The sequence below is a fragment of the Fundulus heteroclitus genome, unplaced genomic scaffold, assembly GCF_011125445.2.
Source record: "Fundulus heteroclitus isolate FHET01 unplaced genomic scaffold, MU-UCD_Fhet_4.1 scaffold_692, whole genome shotgun sequence".
Taxonomy (NCBI): domain Eukaryota; kingdom Metazoa; phylum Chordata; class Actinopteri; order Cyprinodontiformes; family Fundulidae; genus Fundulus; species Fundulus heteroclitus.
This window is the reverse complement of record NW_023397135.1, coordinates 38,886-62,286: the sequence shown is the minus strand read 5'-3', so window position 1 is coordinate 62,286 and position 23,401 is coordinate 38,886. Positions and strand designations below refer to the sequence as shown.

The 23,401-nt window shown below is 38.3% G+C and overlaps 1 pseudogene; it reads left to right on the top strand.

Annotated features, from left to right (window-relative positions):
- Positions 1 to 825: 825 nt before the first annotated feature.
- LOC118561680 overlaps positions 826 to 23,401 on the top strand; it is a 29,498-nt pseudogene continuing 6,922 nt past the window's right edge.

Genomic DNA, 23,401 nt, shown 5'->3' with positions numbered 1-23,401 from the left:
TTCAACAGTTAGGCAGCTTAACTTGGATAGTAGAGGGTGTTCCAACCAGGACAATTATCTCACAACCACAAAACTGCGGAACAACCGAGCTGAGGTGGGAAAAGAAAGTGTCACAAAGAGGAAGAGTCACAGGGAGGGAAGATATCATGTATGATAATGAACGTATAGTACAGTTCTGCTGGAGGTTTTTCCTTCCCGTTAATGGGGAGTTTCTCTTTCCACTGTCGCTTCATGCTTGCTCAGTATGAGGGATTGCTGCAAAGCCGTGGACAATGCAGATGATTCTCCCTGTGGCTCTACGCTTCTTCTGGAGTGAATGCTGCTTGTCAAGACTTTGATGCAATCAACTGGTTCCCTTATATAGGAAATGTTTTGACCAGTCTGTATAATATGATTGAATTTGACTTTGTAAAGTGCCTTGAGATGACAGGTTTCATGATTTGGCGCTATATAAATAAAATTGAATTCAATTGAATTGAATATTGTCTAAGAACCAACAAATATGAAAAGGTGCAAACAAGATTTAAGATTTATTAGTTTCCATTGGAAGAGTTTATTTCTGTATAGGGGAACGCTGCTATCACAACAATCAGTCTACAAAGGAAAATGTTAACATGTCCAATAAACAGCTTGCATAGTATGGAAGTAAAAACAATTAATAAACTCAGAAAAAAAAATCACAACATCAGCATCCTATTTAAGTTTTCGCCATTGCTACTTTGACACCTCTAACTGGGCTTTTGCAACCTGAAGAGCATTGAATGAATATTCCCTTAAATCTTACAAACCTCTGTTTCTGGTGTTTCTCTTTTGGTTTCTTTTTAGTATGTGTAAGGTGGGTTCATTTGATTTTTTTTTAATTTTATCTTTCTTCTCCACCCAGAGGGCTAAAATTGGAGGAAGCAAGAACTTGGAGGGAAAGTCAGCCAATTCAGCCTCCAGGTTCGACTCCAATGGCAACCAAGATCGCATAAGGCTGTCCGACTTCAACTTCCTGATGGTCCTGGTGAAAGGGTAGCTTTGGCAAGGTGAGAGCAATGTGTTCTTGTGTGTCTACATCCTTTTGCTCACTCAAATTACCGTTCGTCTGAGTCATGATTACCTGTTTGCCGTGTGCTGTGGTGCAGGTAATGTCCACGTTGGCCAATAAAATAATGCTACAGTAACAACGAGGCTGTGATTTCTCGCTACTGAGTTTCAGAAGAGCATGTCAGATGCAAGGCAGCCGTCCATGCATATGCAAAACCATTTTTTTTTAACAGTGTGGCATAGTGAATACCTCATGGGACTCAGGCTGAGCTTTAGAACTTCAGATCTGGAAACAAAAGATAAAATGACAGAGGGGGAGGGAGAGGAAGGGGGGGATTCGGACAGAAAAAAAAAACGATGAGGCATGAATGAAGAAAATTATACACAGGTAGATAGAAATGGATGAAGGGAGGAGGAGAAGACGAGGACATTGACGTTGGTGAAAGTGATGAAGGACAGGAGGATGGCGATGAGATCCGTGGTGACAAGGCTGACATGAATGAATTGAGAGAGAGAGGTAAAAACGTCAGGGGTGAATGAAAAGCGAGTCAGTGAGATAGGTGTGAGGGGGGGCCTCGGAGACGGGGAGGGGGGAGCGGTGGCATAGAAGAATGAATGGAAATCGAGGCAAAATAGAAGGATGCAACGAGAGAGAGGAGGGTTTTGGGGAAAAGAGGAGTCGAAGATGAACGGGGGTGGGGGGTCGTTGAAAGACTGAAAGTGACTTATAGAGCACGACAGAGAGCGGAAGAAGGAGAAAAAAAAAAGACCATTGTCTGTGTCAGACCTGTACAGCAGCTGCCTGTTTCCATGGTAACAGGGATCCAAAGCTACACTGATGCGTCACCGTGGAGAGCCTCATTCATTATTGGAGTCGTCATTAGCGGAGTACCTGACTCACATGTTTAGTGCGTAAATAAAGAGCAGATTACCTAATGCACGCATTTCTGTTTCCTGGGGACACATTAACCAAATGCAGGAGCAGGCACTCGTGTGACGTGGCTGACTTTAAGGGCTTCTCGATCTGCGTGGGAGGCTAATGCTGAAACCCTCCGAGCCTTTGTTTTTTTTTTTTTTTACGTGACCGAGTGTCTGAGGCCTTCTGCATTATCATTCTGCTGCTTTCAGTTCTCTGAGGACATTGTTACAATGTGATTTAAAACAAATGCGCACATGTCCCATGGGCCGGAACAGCAAAGGCCATGTTTTATTTTATTTTTTTTTATCTCTTTTTGGCCTTTACTGCGTTATGTGCCAGTGTAGCAGAACAAGAACAAAGATGTGTATGACCTTATTTGTAGGGCTTCAGCTATTAAATATTTTAGTATCTGAGTTGGAGATGCGCAGTATATCAAGCCATAATTGTCATGGCCGTAATTGCAATTTTACAATTGCAAAGGACTGCTTCAGTATAGATGTTGGTAAATATATTTTAGAATATTTATGAAACTATTTTTTTTTAAAGAATATTTCATATGGCATAAAACCCTGCAGGCTAATGGCATAAACTAAGAGATGATGCCAAACAGAGTCAACATCAGCATCCAACCTGATACAAGGTTATATGTTATTGTTAAGGTAATAATGACTGAGAAGAGACCTCCACAGAGGAGCAACAGGGTCTCTCATTAGCAACAGGAAGGCTAACTGGTTTATAGAGAGTTGCTGTATTGTAATCTTTTGAGCTCCAAACTTCGTAATTGGCATGAATCAGATAGGATCTAAGAATATAGGCAGTTTGTTGGAAGACTTTGTCATAATATAGAAATATTTAAAAAAATACACAGAGAAGCTCCTGTGACAGTAAAATATGCTAATGTTGCTAATTGCTAACAAAAGTAGTTAAAACCTCAGTCATTCAATATTTATTGAATATTCTTCATTATTCCTGTTTCTGGATTTAATTTGGTTTAAACTAAACTGTTATTTTTTGTAGGAGTTGTGTGGGTTTATGACTTTATGTAGCATCTTTTCTACATTTTAACTACCTTTTACAGCCAGTAAAGGCATCAGAGTTAACAGTAGATGCTTTTTGAAACTTCTGATAAGTCCATTGCGCTCCCCACCGACCTTCTCTATAAACAGTGTAGCTTTTCAGCTGGCAAAAATCTGAATTTACACATTTTAAGGATCATAACTATGTAACTTTTATTTTATAAATATAAATAAAATGGAAAATATTAGCAGATAATGGAATAGTAGCTGACTGAGTTTGTGTGGTTTGCTCAGATTCAACTCCGGGACAAAAACAACACTAAATGTGGACATAAAAGCACTCTGGGTCTGAAACTCTCAGTCTTGGCAGCTTTTTATACTCAGATTTTGAGATCAGTTCTGAACTCCAAAATCTTAGGAGCATCTTTGCTATCACTGTTCTCTGTGGCCACACCTGACATAGACCTCAGTGACCAGATGGTCAACCTGCATGTCAGTGGTGGAGAAACTTTGGTAAGAAAAGAGAAAGAAAACTGTGTGTTGATGCCCAAAAACATTAAACATTGTGTGATTACTGTACAATATGGAGTAAACAATACTCTGATGACATGTTTTTTAATATCTTGCAGCTTTGATTTAGGTACTCTGTTATGGATTTTGTACACACGCTGCTTTATAAAAAACAGTGGTCTTATTCTGGCACACTTTAACCCACGTGGATTAGCTGTCGTGATGACTGGGGCAGTCCCAAACATTTTGCCTGTGCTCTTTTGGGAATGCTGTTTCTTTGATACTGAATAAGTCTGAAAGCAGGCACATTGCCACTCACACCTAAGGTACACTAATCCCTGTATAATGGAAATATAGAACTCCACGTATATTGGTAACCATGGTAAAGAGGCGTTAAATACCTTAAAATATATAATTTATTACAGTGGATTATTGGCACACTGAAAATATTAGATACTTACCCCCTTTGGTGTATTCAATGGGGAGAAAAAAAATATGTATGCCTTAACTGTTTTTACAGAATCACAATTAGTTGCAACCCTAACAATTCCTACAAAATAAACGCAATTGAAGCATTTGCACATTATTTTATTCAAGTTGATAAGTGTACCCAGATCTTTTTTATCAGCAATCCCTGGCTTCTGGTAGTCCTACAGAAGCCAGTCTACATTTTACCTTCCATCCTGGTCTATTGCACATAATGTAGCAAAAGCATGTTGTGCATCAGTGATAAATGTGCTTGTTAAACATTACGACCATTAAGCAGTCCACAATCACATAGATTAAATGAAGATTATGCTTGGTGGAACTTTTTGTCAACAATAAATCCTTCCAGTCCTACTGGCCTGACCGCTCTTCCTATACATTCAGCCATTTGAAAGCCCTTTTCACTGCTTCCTTTCAGGCTAGCTCGCAATATACAGAGCTTCAGTCACACAGCACACACATTTGCCATTTTGCCAGATTAGACATTACATTTAGAGGATGAGGTGAATGCATAAGGTCAGAGTTTTCTTATTACAAGGTTTCATGCTGCCATGGCAATTCACATTAGTCTGGCGAGCATGCTGTGTACGAGAACAACACTGCAGAGGCTGAAGTTTTCTAGTACCCGGTGTGATAAAGGACTAATGGCTTCTTACCTGGCTTTCGTTTCATCTAAGGTCACTGACCACAATTTGCCGTCTGCCCTGTTAGTGTCAAACAATGAGGAAAGGCTGCAAATGCCAAGGAGAAAATTCTGCATTTCTTTCTTGTTTATTTGAATCAGTGGGGGGGAAGCATGCCTCTGCAGCTATAGACAAAAGGAACACCAACTATACAGAGAATGAATAAAATGGTATATTTTATTCCTGTTGTGTGCCTCTTTAAGACATTGTGCTGTAGATCATAATATGTGCTACTTTTACTACAATGAGTAAATGTTTGTATATTAATAATCTTAGTAAATGACAGGCGTATTGGCTGAGGGGCGCTTAATTTCGCATTTACTTAAATGCTATTAGCTGAATCTATTTACGATTTATAACATGTAGTTTTGCATTATTTTGGAACCAGCCAAGTGGAGTGGAGTAAACAGTTTGGGGCTAGATTTACTTTTTTTTTTTTCTGTCTCTCTCTTGCCTGAAACTCCCAGCTTTACTTGCCTATTTTGTTAGATTTAGGCAGTAAAACTACTCAGGTTTAGAGAATTACTGCCATGTTATTTAAATTGTAGCTTTTCTACAAGCTTATGCAACACATGTAACCGTTCCCATGCTTTGCAAAGAAATCCAGGGCCCTTAGCAATTTTCACCCCACGTCATTTCCCAAATTTGAGGCACTCCGATCAGAATTTTGTGGCGGTGTTAGCCGATACTGATTTTTTTTAGATTCTAAAATATGAGAACATAGAGTATGAAAAGCACTCAAAATACTTTATTCAGCCTTCCTGCCGCAATAGCCATTAGTTATTAACATGAAGAGTAGTGCCGATGTCAAGTGCATCTGAGAGCAACACATTTGAGGGGGAAAATTACTAGTTTAAAACAAAATCCTTACTAGGGCTATATCAGTCACTGTTCTCATCATCTTACATTTCTTTACCGATTTGTGTGGTTAGCCATCCGCTGGAGAATGTGGACCCTAACCTCAACTCAAATTTCCAGATGGATTTCAACATTTCCTAGCCCAGCACCTTCCCTCACAGGCAAATTCCCTCTCCACGGTCGGCAGCGTTATTTACGTAACATCTCCGCTTATGTCCTCTGGTCTGGTAATTGGCAAATTATCCCGAGTGACTTTACACAAATTAACGTCTTACACATGCCGCAGTTCACTATATACTCTCAAGCCTACGCATAACTTTGCCACCAAATTCACCTTGAGCAACTCGCTTCTGTGTTCGAGAGGGCGCTGTCCGCTGCTCTGAGCTGAACCACTTTAGCGTGTTGAAGTGTGTCACTTTTATAAGCCTCTCTGGTTTCCTCAGCGTCATTTGTTCTCTTACTCTGAGCCGGTCCTCGTCGCTGTGCAAACGAACTTTGGGCCAGATGGTGTCCTTTGGTGTCGCTGTTTAATTTTTAAAGCGTTCTTATTTACATACAGTCACACGGCACCATATGCCGAGTGCGTGCACACGCGCACACATTGCTGTTGTGAGTTTTCCAGCAGATTTCAATGTTAAAATATTTTAATCGGTGTCAGCCTTCTGTGCAAAAATTACAAAGTACACACCATCAGATGTGCAAATAGACACACTGGCACATCTTCACACATGGATCACTGTGTGAATCCGTTTGTGCTGCACTTCAAGTAGAATACCGGTCCCAATAACCTCTCTGCATTATCATACCTGAATATGCATAAAGCAGAAACACCCAAGTTGCTCATTTTCAGCTCTCCTGTAGGAAAAATTAACCCTTTAATCACTTGTGTCATTTAGAAGTGTCCAACTATGAAACAAATCCCAGTCAATCGGCAAAACTCTGATAGCTGTAAGGCCAAAAGGCCTCCGTATGTGGGGCGCCTACTTCAGTATGTGCTGCCCAATTTCACGTTGTTTTTGATGGATTTTCTTTTTAAATATCAAGTCGTTCCTTAATATGATCAACATTGGTCCCAAGCGTCATATGCAGATTCAGTTGCTTGCAAAATCTGTACTTTTTCTGAAATATTTGTCTGTGGTTTTTGCTTTGGGGTTTCTACCAACCAAATTAACTGTAGTCTTTCTAAGATCTAAAAAAATAAAATGTGAACGTGTAAACAAATAGGTTTATAAATACATTTCAGTCAATTGAGATGGTGTATTAGCAACAGTCACGTGAATAAAGCAGGACACCCAAATAAAAGGACATAGTTTCATTAGAAAATGCTCACACATCATCATTTATCTTTTAGAAAAATGACTGCATTGAACTGCATTGAAACGACCAATGGTTTTACACATACAACAAAAAAATATCAGCAAAAATGTATTATATTTTATAGCTGGGAAAGAAAATGAGGAAACCGTACCAATTAATAGCTAGTCTTAAAACCTTGGCCTGAAAAGGGCTGTGAGAAGGTTGCTTTTGCCATGTACCAGGGATTTCCCAGACTCCTTTTTATTTCAGCCGTGGGATATTTGAGGGGTTTCTTGCATATACAGCCTGTTTCAGGTCTCCCCAGCACACTCAATGAGATCAAAACCTGCTCTTTGAGTCGGACCAGGACTTTCCCTTTCTTAACTCTCAGCCGGTCGTTGGTGGAGTTTCTGGCATGTTGTGGGTAATTGTCGTGTTGCAGGGTCCAATTTTTCTTTAGATTTTCTTTGCATTATAGATGCTCTTGGTCTTTTTCCTCAAGCACCCCTTTGGTGTATGGAATATATGAGGGTGAGCTGACCAGGTGTCGCCTTGGCCCGATAACAGATGTAGCTGGACGATCATTTTTTCTAAACCTTTTTGTGATAAATCATATTATTGTCATTTGGAGATCTTTTTCAAGTAATATTATAATGGCATAACGCAAGTTTATCCTCTCGACCGACCGGCTCAAACAAGTTAAGTGGGTGGCGACATTTGGTTTAAATCTCAAAAGCACGCTGCAGCGGTCGTGTTTGGCTTTGACACAAATTGGATTTTTTTTTTTTTCCAAACTAGTGTTTCTCTGGCTCTTGCTCAACCGGCTCTCATTTTCACTTTCAGCCTGTGCCTACCTAACACAAGCTGGGTTTCCTCCACCCTGTTATAAGCCTGGCTTTATTGCCGCGAGACACCAGACCACTACCGCTAGGATTAACTCCTTTTCTGTTCTCCTTTTCGGGATGGGTGAGCAGACACAGATCCAGGGTACTGAAAACTTTTCGCTATCCCGTCTCAGAGAGAGGAGGCGGAAACACAAGGGGAAATAAGCAAGCATGCCTACGCAAATTATCGCGCTTATTTTAATTGGTTTATTGATTATCGCCACACAAACTTCAGAACATCCTCAAGCCATGACACTCCCACCTCCATGCTTCACAGCTGGTAGGATGTTCTTTTCTGTAATGCTTGGTTTGGCTTATATGTCAAATAACTTCTCAGTTTTGCTCAAAATCATTCAGTTTTAAGCTCTTCTGTCCAAAGAACATTAGCTAAAAAGCCCTGGTCCGTGTCTATATTCTCTTTTTCTTAAAGAGTGAAGGTTTCCTACTCACACACCTTCGATGAAACGTTAACTTGTGCAACTCCCTCTGATTGTACAGGCAGTACAATCAGAGATCAAGTGTAGCAAGAGCCTGCTGTGGTTCCTTGATAACATTTAAGGGAATTTGGGACTTATTTTAGCATCTTACAGTCTGCTGTTGATTTTGCTTGGATAGTCAGACCTTTTGAGACCTTTTTAAAATCCCTTACCAGGCTCCTTACCTGCTACAGTCTTTTCTATAAAGGTGTCAGACAGCTCTTTTATTCATTCAACAGTCAGCAGAAAACTAAATATCTGAGGTTTAAGCAGGGCAAACCTCCTTCAATATGCTGAGTAATGATGTTCTAATCATTTGCATTTAATATTAATGCCTGTGTTTGATTTTACTCAGTTTAAGTAGGAAAAGAATTGGGGTGGTCTCCACATTTATTCATCCTCAAAAATAGCATTAATTTATTATATTATTCTCACTTTTAATTGCTTGATTGTACTACTTACTTTTTAAATTTTTTTTTATAATGTTATATAATGAAATGTCTTTATATAATGATTTTTCCCTCACAGAGTGTCATATTTCAAGTAAATTTTACTTATTAAAGCTAATGTAAACCCAAAATTCTAGTTTTTCTTAAAATTAGAATCTTACATAAGAGCAATAAATTAATAACAGCACATTTTAAAAGGAGGACATTCTGAGCTTGTCGAAACTATTTCACATGCCATGTTTTCCTACTCTTTAACTTTTTCAGTACACATTTGAAGTTTACCTGAGCCAGAACTAAGACAGACAAATGTTGAAAAACCCAGTAAAATGGCTCCAATGTGCTTGCATTTTTAAGCCCAGACAATGATAATAGGCATTTGTAGGTCCATGTCTTTTTGTTTTAAAATTCTACTTTGCAATCTCCATCCCTGCGTTTACAACAGGGATGTAGACACCACAGGACATGTCTGCTTGTCCGCAGTCTTAGAAATCTTGTAGATCTTGACAAAGCTTCTTTAACTGACCTCTGTCCTAATTATGATCTGAAATACGGACGTTCCAGAACTTGATCATTTAAAATCTGGAACACGTTACAGCTGCCCATCTTCTCCTCTGCATTCATTCTCTCTTTTTTCCTTCACCTTCAGCTCACGCCACACTTTGCTGACCTACTTCTTACTTTTAAATCCCACTTTCTTCATACATCAACTGTCCTTGATCTCAGCTCACCTCTAAACCTGATCTCACTGAAGTTTCTGAGGGGGAAAAAAGTTACAAAATCCCTTTTATTCTTTTTCTGCTTTTTTTTCTGTATGATGCTTCTTTTCTTCTTGGTGTCCTTCCCAGATGTTCTGAAGGACAAAGAAAATCCCCCCAGAAAGATCTTAGAGAAGCACTAAATCTTGGTGACTGTCAGATTGTTACAGCTCATGTAAACCAATTTTTATTCTCTCAGAGAGCGTATCCTTTGTGTGAAATATTGACAACTGTGTCCGATTTAAGAGCGCCAAAGTACGTTGTATAACCCTTAATGGATAATAACACGAGATATAGTTGCTGTAATTGTTTCTAGTAACCTTTTAGTCTTTCTCCTTTTCAATAAAACCTGGTAAAATTGGCAATAACAATCCTAAAATCTATGTTGAAATATTTAGTTAGCCAATCTAATCCTTAATAGAAACTATAGTTTTCAAATTGTAACGCGACTACCGCTGGTGGTACCTAAGCTGCATTTAGTGTTACTCAGGAAAAAACATGCTTTTTAGCATTTTTAAGGTAAATACAAAAAAATTAACCGACTGAGCTAACGAGCACCAGCATCCAGAAAATATTTGACACACTGATTGTTGTTTCACCGGAAAAATACAACATGAAACAATTAAACTTACCACGTCTGCTATGACATCAAAGCGCCTACAACCTTCAAAATATGCCTGTCTCCCTAGTTGATGCTTCTACTGTAGTGATCACTTCAAAAGTTGCATTTTCTGATTTATGCTCAAAGTACTCTCCCCTAAAAAGCATCCATGACTGTTGCGTAGGTCCTGAGAGCCTGGAAATTTGAATCCACCCATGAAAAGGTCTGTTTTTACCTCAACAAACTTAAAGTTATACTACTGCTTTAAACCAAGATGGTTAAACTTCTTTTTCTAGTATTTATCAAGATGGTGTTTTCAAATCATTTGACAACCAGTAATCTAAACCACTGAGCTTTAGTCTGAGTCTATAAATTATGGATCCTTAAAATTTTTTAAATAATTTAATTTTACTTGTTTATTTATCAGGAAACAATGCATTGAACATCCCTCCATGTTGACAATACTAAGTAGATGTATGCAGGATGCCATCCAACGCTAAGTTGGTAACACTGTTTTTGTCTTTTAAGGAAAACATAATATAAAAAATACAAATTATATACAAACATTACAGTAAACTATAAATGTATTCAATAAGAAACAATGCAAATAAATCAAGGAAATTATTTCTACTAGCGTGATTTGTAGAACCAAAAACAAAGCTATGTCTATTCTTAATCTTTATTTATATATTATGTGTAACAGGTTGGTTTTGAATAGTCTTATGTAAGAAAAGTTTATCAGGTTTCCTTTTTTACATAGCTCTTACAAGAAATTACTGATTCAGTCATATTTTTGTGTCTGCCTCTTGAAGCCTCCAGTCTTGAGCGTTAAAAAAAGTGAGGTATGACTCAGGGAAGGAGTGATGTCACCTAAGTTAGAGAAGGTTTGTCTTTGGTTTGGACTCTTCATCACGTTTTAGCTCCATAGATCTTTTACACAAACATGAAGTGAGACAAGTTAGAGTGCTTCGGTTATTTTTTCTGTACTTTCAAGCGATGTTTAAGCAGAAACCATGATGTGGGCTAATATTTGGATTTTTGAAATGCATATTTTTATCGTCAGGATTTAAATGATAGATGAAATGAATGCCTTCTGCAGCACATTCTGCATTCATAAACATATCAGTATGTCATCTAAGTGAGCCGTAGGCTTTCCCTGCAGTTTCCTTTCTCCCCCAGTGACATCTTTAAACATGTTGATTCAGGTTTTTTTTCTCTTGTCACTGAGCTCTTTCTTTTTCCATTTTGATGCTTGAATTGAAAACAGTCAAGCAACTTACAATGTTGAGTTTTCCCTTCCTCTCTAATAACTTTGTCTCTTTTCTCCATTTGTTTTTATTTCCTATTTCTTTGCTGTCTATTGAGAAGTGATGACAGGACCGTAGAATGGCTGGAGAATATTTCTTTGTAAATTGCTTAAATGCGTTCTTCACCTCCTGCCTTCGTTTCTCTCCTCCTCCTCTCTTTAGGTGATGCTGGCGGAGCGTAAAGGAACGGAGGAGCTGTACGCCATAAAGATCCTGAAGAAAGACGTTGTTATCCAAGACGACGACGTTGAGTGCACCATGGTGGAGAAGAGGGTGTTAGCTTTGAGCGGAAAGCCTCCGTTCCTAACGCAGCTGCACTCCACCTTCCAGACTATGGTGGGTTGGTTGGCCTCATTCTCACAGTGATTTGTTTAATCTGAGTTGTTTGTTTTATTTTCTTACTCATATTAAGTTAAATAAAATCTAGAGGGAGCTTTTGATTGTTTAAATTAAATTAAATCTCTCTTTTAGGTCAGAAATTATGGCTCCAATTCCAAATATAAAGTGAAATAATGACCTCAATTTAACATCACATGAAATTTGCCATCCTCTGGTATTCAACGAAGATGATGAAAACTCTTCAGATTGTTCTATCTAAAATCTTTTTCTTAATTTATTTTCTTTTAGCAGAAGCCAAACTCAAGTATTAAACCCTCTGGATGTAAAATAGTAGTTTAACAACAACAAGATTATTATAACCACTGTTATATTCTGTTTTTTATTTTTTATATATACTTAGACTTAAAATGTCTTCATTGAGAGCAAAGTGGAACCGAAGTCAAGTTCCTTGTTTGTGTCACATGATGATTAGAGCTTGTTGTGATTCTAATTGCTCTCTTTGCAGCTCCTGGCAAAGATCTGTAACAAACAAGCAGCAACAAAATTGATAGTTTAAAAATTTGGAAGATCAAAAATTAAATTAAATTTAAGTACTTTTATTCAGTGGGGGGAAAAAAATCACATCTTAGAAAATGTATTTATTACATAAACTGATGTGTAGCACAGCAAATGCTACTCTGTCCATCATACATTGTCTTCAGCTCACCCCATCGGTTTTTAATAGGATTTAGGTCATTTATGGTCACAGTGAAGGTAAATCTTCTGTCTGGTGATCAATTTCTGCCTTGATTTGGTCATACTTTCTGGCTCACTATCCTGCTGAAAGATCCAGTACTGACCTATTTTCAGTTTTCTCTCAGGATGCACCAGATTGCATTATAAAATCTTGTTATTAAAAGGTGTTACTATGGCCTTTGGAAGAGAAACTAGCCCACAGCATCACAGATCCTCCATCAAACCCAACTGTGTGATGTCCTTTCATGTTTTCCTGCTGTTGTATCTCACTAAACCCACCTGAAGGGTTTGTTACTGAAAACCTACTCTCATCTGACCAAAGGATACGGTTCCAGTTAAAGTTTAATCGCTTTCACCGTCCTTCTCACTGTGTATGTTGACAATGTTGTTACAGTTACAGGTGTTTTAAACATTTTATTTATTCCACTAGCTGTAGATTTGGGATATTGTTTTCACTACTTGTAGTAATTTCCCATTTTTGTAGATATCAGAACATATCTGCCTAATTTGAGCAGTATGTTCTCTTGTGTTTCCCCTTTTGAGGAGTGGCAAAGATAAATTGGTCATTTAATAATAGGTTCCTTGATGCTCTACATAAATAAGTACAACATTATATTTTTAATTTGTTAACAGCTTCAGTTGCATTTATTGAATAGGTTTTAGGTTTTGCCAATAATTGTGACACCATTAATCTTTGTAGGAAAATATATTCCTCTTAATGTAAAATGCCCCACAGCCCATGCTGGATCAATGTACTTCAAATAAGGGTTTGATTTTTTCAATGTTTTCTTTGTGTGAAGTCATACTTCTGCATTAAAAGATTATGCTTTTTACACATCTTTATCAGGAGTACTAATAATTGTTGAGGCTGCTGTGGCTGAATGCTCGGCACACTTTTTCTTCCGATTTCTGAAGAATCTCCATTAGAGTTCATCTGCTCAAACGAGGCTTTAGGACCGGACGCTTTTTCTTCATCTTGCTTCGCTAAGGAACTGCGTGAACTTCAGAGTACAAACGAAACATGTACATGTGGAACATGCTCTGATTAGACACCAACAACATTGTAAAACTGAACGGCCTTTGTCGGTCTCCGGCTTGTCAGGTTACATGGGAACGATTGTAAGAGCAGCATGCTGCTGCAGGCTGCACAGGGAGCGCTGTGGTCTTAACAGCAGCTACCTCGCCTACCGTCACCGGCTCCCAGCTGGAATACACAGCCTGGATTCATGCTCGATTCATGTTCAACTTGTGATGTGTAATCCGTATTACACTAAAGATGGGTCAACAGAGGAGTAAATATAGCCTGGTGGTTTCATGTGTAGCCTTCAGTGTATGTTATTTAATTTCCCATGCCATAAGCACGCATAGCTATTTGTGATGTGCTGTCACTTAGTTGAGACACCACAAATTCAGCTGACCTGATCTTCACGCACACACACACACACACACACACACACACACACACACACACACACACACACACACACACAGTAACTAAACGTAAACATGCTAATCCACCGCAGCAATAATTCTCCCAGCAGAGGAGAACTTTGGCCATTACATTTAGCCTACAGTTATCACACGTCAGCAATTATAAAGGACTTGCATTTATATGTAGTTGCTGTACATAACTTGCGGTGCATACATGCAAGTAATTTTTCTTCAGACACACAGGTCCAACATATTGCTCTCAAACAGTCCATTTTTAAGGCTTATCAGACGGTCCAGACCCTAACACACACAAACCTCTCTGTATTTTGTCCAGAACACACACACACATACACAGTGCCCAAACCAAATCCCTCTGATTTTCTGAAATACTGAACCGTATTGGCAATTTCAGTAGATAACTGAAGACAATAGGTTCTTAAATTGATCTCACTTCTAGGCTGATTGGCTGAACTTACAACAACCCAGTCACCTCTCTCCCTCTGTCCTATGCCTCCTCCTTCCCTTTTTGACTAATCTTTTCACTTCTAGTGTCATCTGTCTCACATGAACAATCCACCTCTAGACAAACAGTAATTCACCGTGTTCTCTCCTTGTCCTGCTCAATCTAAGTGCTGCATTTGATTTTTTTGGGGATCATTTTATACAATAGGTTAGACTGTTTTAAAATAGTTCAGCTCCTATGAAACGGATTTTTACAAGCATCAAAGTAGTCAAATCTTTTAGCTATGAATTAAAGATCATAGTGTTCCCCAAAGCGCAATATTAGTTTGTTGTCCTTTTGTACGCTACCCTTTGGGGATATCATTAAGAGACTTTCCACAGTCATGCAGATGACACTGCTTTGTATTGCTTTGTCTCCTGGTGACATAAGACCTTTAGAGTCTTTGAACTGTACATTTTCTATAACTCAATAAGGAAAACAATAGAGGTATTTGTCATTGGTGGTGACACTGATGCATCTCTTTTCACACCTCTCTACCCTCTTAGTTTTTCTTCATTTGGTTCCTTCTTTTTGCAGTTCTTATGTGTTTTAGCCCTTGTTTTCAATATGAGCCTTCTATCTCAAGATAATGTATTTTTGGGTTGTACTAGTTTACAGTTTTTGGTCCTTGTGCTGGTCATTGTAAGTGCCAATTGGTAGGCCTCCAAACCAGAGCTGACCTCTTTGCCACTGATTTAGAATGCTTCAATTATTAATCTATTTGACAGAGATCGTTTTATAAACATAAAACAACTTCAATGTTTGGGTTTTAAACTCAATGTGGTGTTCCCAAATGGCTCTGCATCAAATCCTTCCATTTATACTCCATACATGCTGTGCCTTGGGTTATGTCATCAAAAAAACATGGTATAAATTTCCACAGCTATGCAGATGATACAATGATTTATATCAGTTTCTCATGATGACACAAGACCTGCAGAGGAGCATTTTAACTATGCCTTAGATATAAAGACATGGATGGCAGTATACTTTATCCAGAACAAAGCAGAAAAAAAATACTCATTAGTCCTAAGACACACAATGAACTTTATACCAAGTATGTGCTTTGGCACAGGATTCATTGAACGTTGTGAAGATCCTTGGAGTAATTTTATAACTTGAATGTACTATCACACGTTGGTTTTTTTAATGCAGCTGTAACAGCATTCTTTCACTCAAAGAAAACTGACAGAGTATGTTTATTTCTCTCCAAATCAATGCAGAGACCTTGATCCATGCTTTTATCACTGGCTGAATTTATTATCATAATGTGCATTTTAGAGACTTAGGGGTATCTGGGAGCATTTTTAGTGCTTAAGGGAAAATTCAGGACTTTTATTGAAGTATTAATTATTTGTAAATACTTTTTATATCTTAATTGTTTTGTTACATTTTTGTGTAGTTATAAGTGTTATAGAAATAAGAAATAATTGATGGAACAAAATATTGATTTATACCTTTTATTTTTCTGTAGCATGTACATTCTAACCCTCCTCACTTTACCTTCTCTCCTCAGGACCGTTTATATTTTGTGATGGAATACATAAATGGCGGAGACCTTATGTATCAGATACAGCAAGTTGGCAAGTTCAAAGAGCCCCACGCTGTGTGAGTACCTAGAAAATGAATCTCATTTGTGCCGTCAATGGAAAGTCTTAATCCTCAGCAGATACTATAGATGTTTTACAGCTCAACAAGGCTGGTTTTCTTTCAGCAAAGAAGCCAAGCATCTTGATTATTAATTAATCTCTCAATCTGCTTCTGCAAGAACTAGGGGTGTGTGGGATACAAGTGCACATTGTCTGTGATTAAAGACATGTGTGTTTTGTTGGTGTAGCTTTTTCTACTTTGCTAGCATGCAGGATAGTGTTAGTTGGTGGAATAGCATGTTTTCTTTTATTATTTGGCCTGTTTAGCTTTAATCATCATATCTTTAATTCATACAAATCTCCCAGATGCTGCTGATTGACAAACATCACAAAACATATTGCTATCACCACTGTGCTTCAAAGTAGAAACAGTAAAAATCTTTATCAGACGACAAATTTATTTGATCGTTTGAACCACAAAGAAGGTCGTTTCTTCTCCATTTTTGGTACATTATATATACTTCTGAGCTGTTTTATATGGGATGATCTTATGCTTCTTTTATTTTACTTATTAAGCAATAGTTAGTATATCCTCTTTGGATAATGACAATACATTAAAGTTTACTTTATTCTGACTTTGTCTCATTGCATTGTGGGCATCGCTTACAGCCACTGCTCAATTCAAATTCAAATAAACTCTCATTCTCCTAACCTGCCTCCACACCTTCAGACTGCCTTCTGACATTTCTTATGTTCACTTTCCAAACAAACCCTGTGCGTGTATTGCCATCCAAACATGGCTGCTTACGTGGTCAGTCTGTCGACGCCCTTCCTTTTGATCTTATCAGCTGTTCTCTGGCCTTAAGGAGACAGCTCTGACCTTTATGCAGACACACACATACAAACACAAATTACCCCCCCCCCCCCTGTTTATCCACTGTCTCTCAGCCTCACTGTAATTGGTGCTGTTGTCTCTCTTTTTCTCTGTGTTTGTTTTGTAGGTTCTACGCTGCTGAGATAGCCATTGGTTTATTTTTCCTGCATCAAAAGGGCATCATCTACAGGTAACATTCGTGCTAAACCAACTGCCTAAATAACAAACACGGCAAATCAGGCAAACTTATACTGAAAAAATATATATATTACTTCGTATAAATATGAGTCTGCCGCTTGAAGTTGTTGGGAAGTTAAAACGAGTTGCATGCTGCAATCATGCAACAGTACATGTATGATGATCATCCGCTTCATATAAAACCTTTCAGCCACAACATGGAAGACATGTGCCCAATGTTGGTTCCCTGCTGGGTCTGCTTCTGAAGAACAAGATGATGTCAATTATTCATTTTATCTGTCAGCGGTCCTATGCTCTCACTAAGTGCAGTGCATTGTGTGTGTGTGTGTGTTGTTTTTTTAATGGAGCAATGTTGCTATATTTTTCAGCTAGACATCTTACCTGCACTGCTACTCTTCATTGAGCTAAACATGAACATAAACGGTAGTCAAAAGGCACTTACCATATTTGTTGGATAGAAATATTGTATATCTGCCCTGTATTCAGTCGTAACCATTTCTTATGATACTTCCACCACCGTGTTTTACATTAGGAGTTTGTCAGGTATTTGACGGCTGTTGTAAATATATATATATATATATATATATATATATTAGGGCTGGGCAACGATTAAAATATTTAATCGCGATTAATCGCACTGATTAATCGCGATTAATCGCGATTAATCGCATTGTATTTACAAACTCCAAGAATGAATTCAAAAGTAGTGTAAAGAACACTTTTATTTTAATGTTCTGCTGCCATATGAACAAAAGTGTTGTAACATTTGTAGCACTTATCAGTAACACATATTTAGTGTAAAGCTCAACTTAAACATGTAAAACAAAAAATAGCAATAATAATAAATTAAAGCTTATTGCCACTGACAGGGAATTCTCTTTATGGGGAAAAAATCTACCAAAAACAGGCAATTTCTGAGGTAACAGCAGGGAGCAGCATTACCATTTTATGTTCAATACCAAAGTTTAACTTGGCAGTGGTTACAACTAACTTGTTTCTGTCATATTCCATGCTGGAACAACTTTAAACTGAAATGCTTGCTAACTCGATATGCTTGCGTTTATTTGACGTTGACACGCGGTTTTTTGTTGTTGCTTTCTCGCGCGCATATAGTGAATGGCAGGGAAAAACAGGCAAAAACACATAGATACTTTGAAGAGAGAAGCGACTTCACCTACGGCGTCGATGCAGACCCCCCCCCGCTCCGCTCCGCACAAAACTTGTTCCGGCCGCCAACTCACCGCCTCGCCTCGCCTAAGCTCGCTCGCGGTACCTGCGGGAAACACCGCCTTCCGCATATCAGCTGTGTTTTTTTCCGGCCAGCACCTTTCTTCCTCTTTGAATCTGAGGCTGGGCTGACAGCGAGGTTATTGGCGCATTATCGCCACCTACTGTTCTGATTCAAACCCCTACACCGCAGCAACAGACCTTCACAAAATAAAAGCATGTGACCAACATGCGTTAACGCGCGTTAAAGAAAATATCGCCGTTAATAGTCTAATGAGTTAACGCGAAATTAACGCGTTAACTTGCCCAGCCCTAATATATATATATATCGTGTATGTATATATATATATATATCGTGTATATACACACTTTTTAAAAACAGAAGGATGTTAAAATAGTTTCTTTACCACCGTAGGGATCTGAAGCTGGATAACGTAATGCTGGACTGTGAGGGCCACATTAAGATCGCAGACTTTGGTATGTGTAAAGAAAACATGCTTGACGGAATCACCACCAAAACCTTCTGTGGAACACCAGACTACATCGCTCCTGAGGTATTTCTATTTGTGTGTGCGCTTGTGTGTGTTTTTGTTGTGTGTGACACTCGCAAGATACCTTAATCAGGACAACTATAATCCAAACAACTTTGTCCAATAATAGAGAAAGTGGACATTTTTCAAATATGTCCTTTTTAAAGTATTTAGGCTTATTGAATGCTGCTGATTATTAGAGCTGTTCTTGTTTATTACAGATTATTGCCTATCAACCTTACGGAAAATCTGTGGACTGGTGGGCCTTCGGAGTATTGCTTTATGAAATGTTGGCTGGACAGGTTGGTCTGCAGCTTTATGGGACCTTGTTTGTTGGTTTTAATTGAAAAAGTATATTAAATGAAAAATAGAAGAAAGTCTCATCATGAATGTCTCAACACTATTTAAATGGGCTGCAAAAGCTCCTGATAACTGAAATATGAACAAGTCTGGAAACTGTTATAATAAATTGTACTTTTAGTAATATTACTGGTATTATATAGGTATCCATCAGCCCATTTGTTCAGTCCTGGAAAAATGAAAACCCCAAGTTGAGAAATATTTTTTGGCAAACTCACCAGTGGTACAATTGTTGGTACCTCTGACAATCATTTAAAAATAACTTCTCAAATAATAACTGAATAAAAGGTTAACTTTTATTAGATACTGTGGTCCTCTTTTTCTTCAAACGACCCCAAGAACCTTGATAGGGGGCATAGCATCATGAACTCTTTTAAATCCCAGAATATATGAAATAAGATCTTGTGACCTCCTATATTAAAGTTGAAGTGAGTCATTAATGGGTCTTTCAGCTGAATATTTTTAGAAAACCGCTCAGAAATTATTTACAAGTCACAAAATCAACATTTTTCCTTATCCACCCTTGTCCTCAGACTGAATCCTAAAGAAACCTTGTGTAATGAGCTGAAGAGAAGAGAGCATCGAGGTAGACTCTGGATAATCTAGAGACGTGTTGTAAAGAGGAATGGCTAAAGATCCTTCTTTGCTCCAACCCTGTGAAATGTTATAGGAGAACAATAAATGGCAAAAAGAGTGTTTAGTTAAGGTGTGCCCATAGTTGTGCCGCCGGTAATTTTGTTTAAACTAAAATGTTTTATGGCATTGGATTTTTCTCCACCAATTAAATGCACACAGACTACAAAGCTTCAGCGGGAGATGATGCCCTGCAAAACAAAATGCATTCATTTGAACGCCGTTTCCACATCTACACCGAGGATGGCTGTGATTGATTCTGGCTGGCACAGTACACACCCTCAGTCTGTCCTGTGTTACCTCTCTCCTTTTCCTCCCTCAACTCTCCCTTCTCCTCTGCAGCCGCCATTTGACGGTGAGGATGAGGACGAGTTGTTTCAGTCCATAATGGAGCATCACGTCTCCTACCCCAAGTCGATGTCTAAGGAAGCCGTTGCCATATGTAAAGGAGTAAGTATTCATTCTCATAAGCCTGCCTTATCAAACACACACACGGGGAGTAACAGGGAGGCTGTTCAGTTTATTTGGAAAAAAAAAGAGAGGAAGATATGAGGGGGGGGGGGGGGGGGTAAACAGATGAGTAGAATACATTAACATGTCCTTCATAATTGTAGCACACATTTAATGTAGTTTGCTTGGCTCCCTTGGAAATAGATCAGCCTTTCCCCCAAATGATGCTCTGACAACTCCCAGCTGTATTGGACTGGTGAGTGTCGGTGGGTGGGCGTGGGGGTGGGGGGGGGGGAGGGTAGGCTGATTACTACAACAAATGGAGTCGGTCCTCTCTATTAAGCCTCTGTCTCATCTGCTAACTCTAAGCTTCGCTGACCACAACAAACTGCACACACACACACGTTCACACAGTACAGGCTGATGGATGGTGTGCCGTAACATATGTTCAGTTCTTTTACTCTGATCACATCGCCCCCCCCCCCCCGCCCCAGAGCAGTTCAGCTCATTCTATGGATCTAAGAAAGCTTAAAAGACAAAAAGATATGCACATAGTAAACTTTAACTAGCCTTAAATAGGTTGTGTGCATATCATTGTTGTTTTTTTGTTTGTTTTTTACAAAAAAAAAGCTATGTTTTTGTTTTCAAAATGTTAAAGCCAACAATGATTAATCCTTTGTTATTTTAGCCTTATTTAGATAAATTAAAGCATACTTATTATGGTCTGATATTAGTCATACTTCCTCCTACTAAATATAAAGGCAAAGTCATTCATCAACGAATTAATGGAAGCGGAGTTTACTAAGACACACACAGACACACAAACAGTCAGGCACACACAGGCTGCATGTTATGTATTAGTTATGATTACAGGGTTGTAGTTCTGCGACAGAGAATCTTCAGTGGAGCATGAAAGCTCGACTGTGTCTACCCCCGGTTCCCTCTGCTCCCTGCCAGCGCTGCCTGGGTTAAGTCATTTTGTGTCAGTGCATTTGACTGGATGAGCCCTGGCTTTTTAAACACTATAAGTAATTTCCATTAAAGAAAGAGTAAAGTTGACTTTCAGGTGTGCACAGAGAGCAAATGCACAGACGCAGAGGAAGACATTTTCCAAGCCAGTTCCAAGACCAATTTCTCTGATCTGCTGATTTCAGCACTGCCAATGAAACCTTAACATGAATCGCCTTTGTTTTTTAGTTGGAAAATTTCTGTTCTAGAATCCATAATGGGAATGGTGTGGTGGCTTTACATAAATCATCTCTGGGGCAATGGACTTTCACTGGATTAAGGTTCAAGGTGTGGACTCACCATAGATGTATAACTAAAACCAGTTATACCCTTTTAGATTGAAGCTCAAGCCGTTGCTTAAGAGGAACTATTTATGTTGTCATTAATAATCGGCCCCATCGCAACGTTGTTTAACATGATAGAATTGCATCTTGTTTCACTTGTTTTGTGCTGCTGAGTACTAATGACTGTTTTGTTTCTTGCTTCTTTCTGTAACCAAAAGCTCAATCAGGGATAAGCATTTCGAATTGGCTGAAGCTACAAGTGTTTAAGTGTTTAGTATTATCTGTTGCTGATTTCTTTTCCCTGTAAAAATGAACAAATAAAGTGGTTTAGTGGTAAAACATTTTCTCGCAAAGATTATGGAAGATCCATAAACTAATGTGACTCTGTTTATTCATGAGAAGCATTCAATAGAAAGTAAAACATGGAAAGAACCCTCAGAAAACATAATACAGTATTGTTGCTGTTTTTGCCCCCAAAGCTAAAATGCTAAAAATGAGACAAACAAAATACATTGCAACTGTGTTGTTTTTTTTAGCTATCAGATTTTTATAATGATTCGTTTTACTATAACACATAAACATCCCTGTAGATCATCTATCCTTTAATGAAAATAATTCCTTTATAAGATAGTCTTCGAACACTTTTAACTACTCAAAAAGTCGCCTTATTTTACACAATAATATAAAAATGAAATCCTTTGTTACAGTCATCAGTTGTTACACTTCTCTAGGTTTGACATAGCACACTTAGTATACGTTTGTTATTTAACATTTAAAACTAATAGTAATAATAGAGGACTTGCATCATGAATTTAATTTGCACTAAAAAAAAAACAATAATATATTTTTCCTTTGAGCCTCAGTGCTTGATCAAAAATCTAATGTTCAATTCAGTTGTTCAACCATGAGTTCAAATGGTCTCAAATTGTATATGTTAATTTTACTGTCAAAGCCTTCTTGTTAAATGACCTTAGTTCTTTTTCAGTACCCGAGAGCAGCTGTTGACATATCCTTGCCACATACAGTTTTTCTTTACTGATTTCATGAGCGCAGGGTCTAGAAGGAGCGATGAAAGCCATTCCCACTCCACTTCCTGAACCCTGCCTTGCCTCTATATTTAATCGCAAAGGGCCGCTTACACGCACCATATCAGCTGCTGCATCTATTATGTCGGCTTGGTGTTACAAACATGACATCCTCACTTCACGGGACTCAGCAGTGAGCATCACTCGTCCTGACAAACCCAAGAGCAGCAGGACCCAAGCTGAACACCATATGTGCCTGTAGATTTAAGACGTGTATTGTAGCTTGATTATGACGCAAAATGAAAATCTCATGCATGATTTGTAGAAAAAAAACTGAAGAAAAATATTTGAGCTTCGCTTAAAAACATGAGAAAGAGAGCGGTCAAGAACAATGTGACCGAGGGACATTTCTATAATGCACACTTCCAGCTGTTTGGTTGGAAAACATCTGGAGAAACTGCATTCTTGCTCTAATATAAGACGTTATGATTGCGTCTCCTGGGAGTGGCAACCCCACCAACAAAAAGAACCTTTGTATCTCATGTGTAATGTAAATGAGCAATTTACAGCACTTGAATGGTTATTCATTTTTGTTAAAAAAAAAATAGTGTATGTATTTTATTAGGGTTTTATCTAATAGACCAGCACAGCATTGGCACATAAATGGAACGTGGAAAGGAAAGGATGCATGCAATTCTTTTTAGCAAATAAAAGTATTTTGACATGCATTTGTTTACATCCCTCTAAATCTGAAACCCCTACATAAAATGCATTGTGACCAACTTTCTTCAGAGGTTACCTAACTGGTAAATGAAGCACACAATTATATGATTTAATTTGAGTATAATTAGGGCTGGACGGTAATTCAATAACAATATATGTCGATCGATTGACGTATATTGATAATAGAAAAAAAGGTCAATAAAAAGTTCAATAGAATAAAAGTT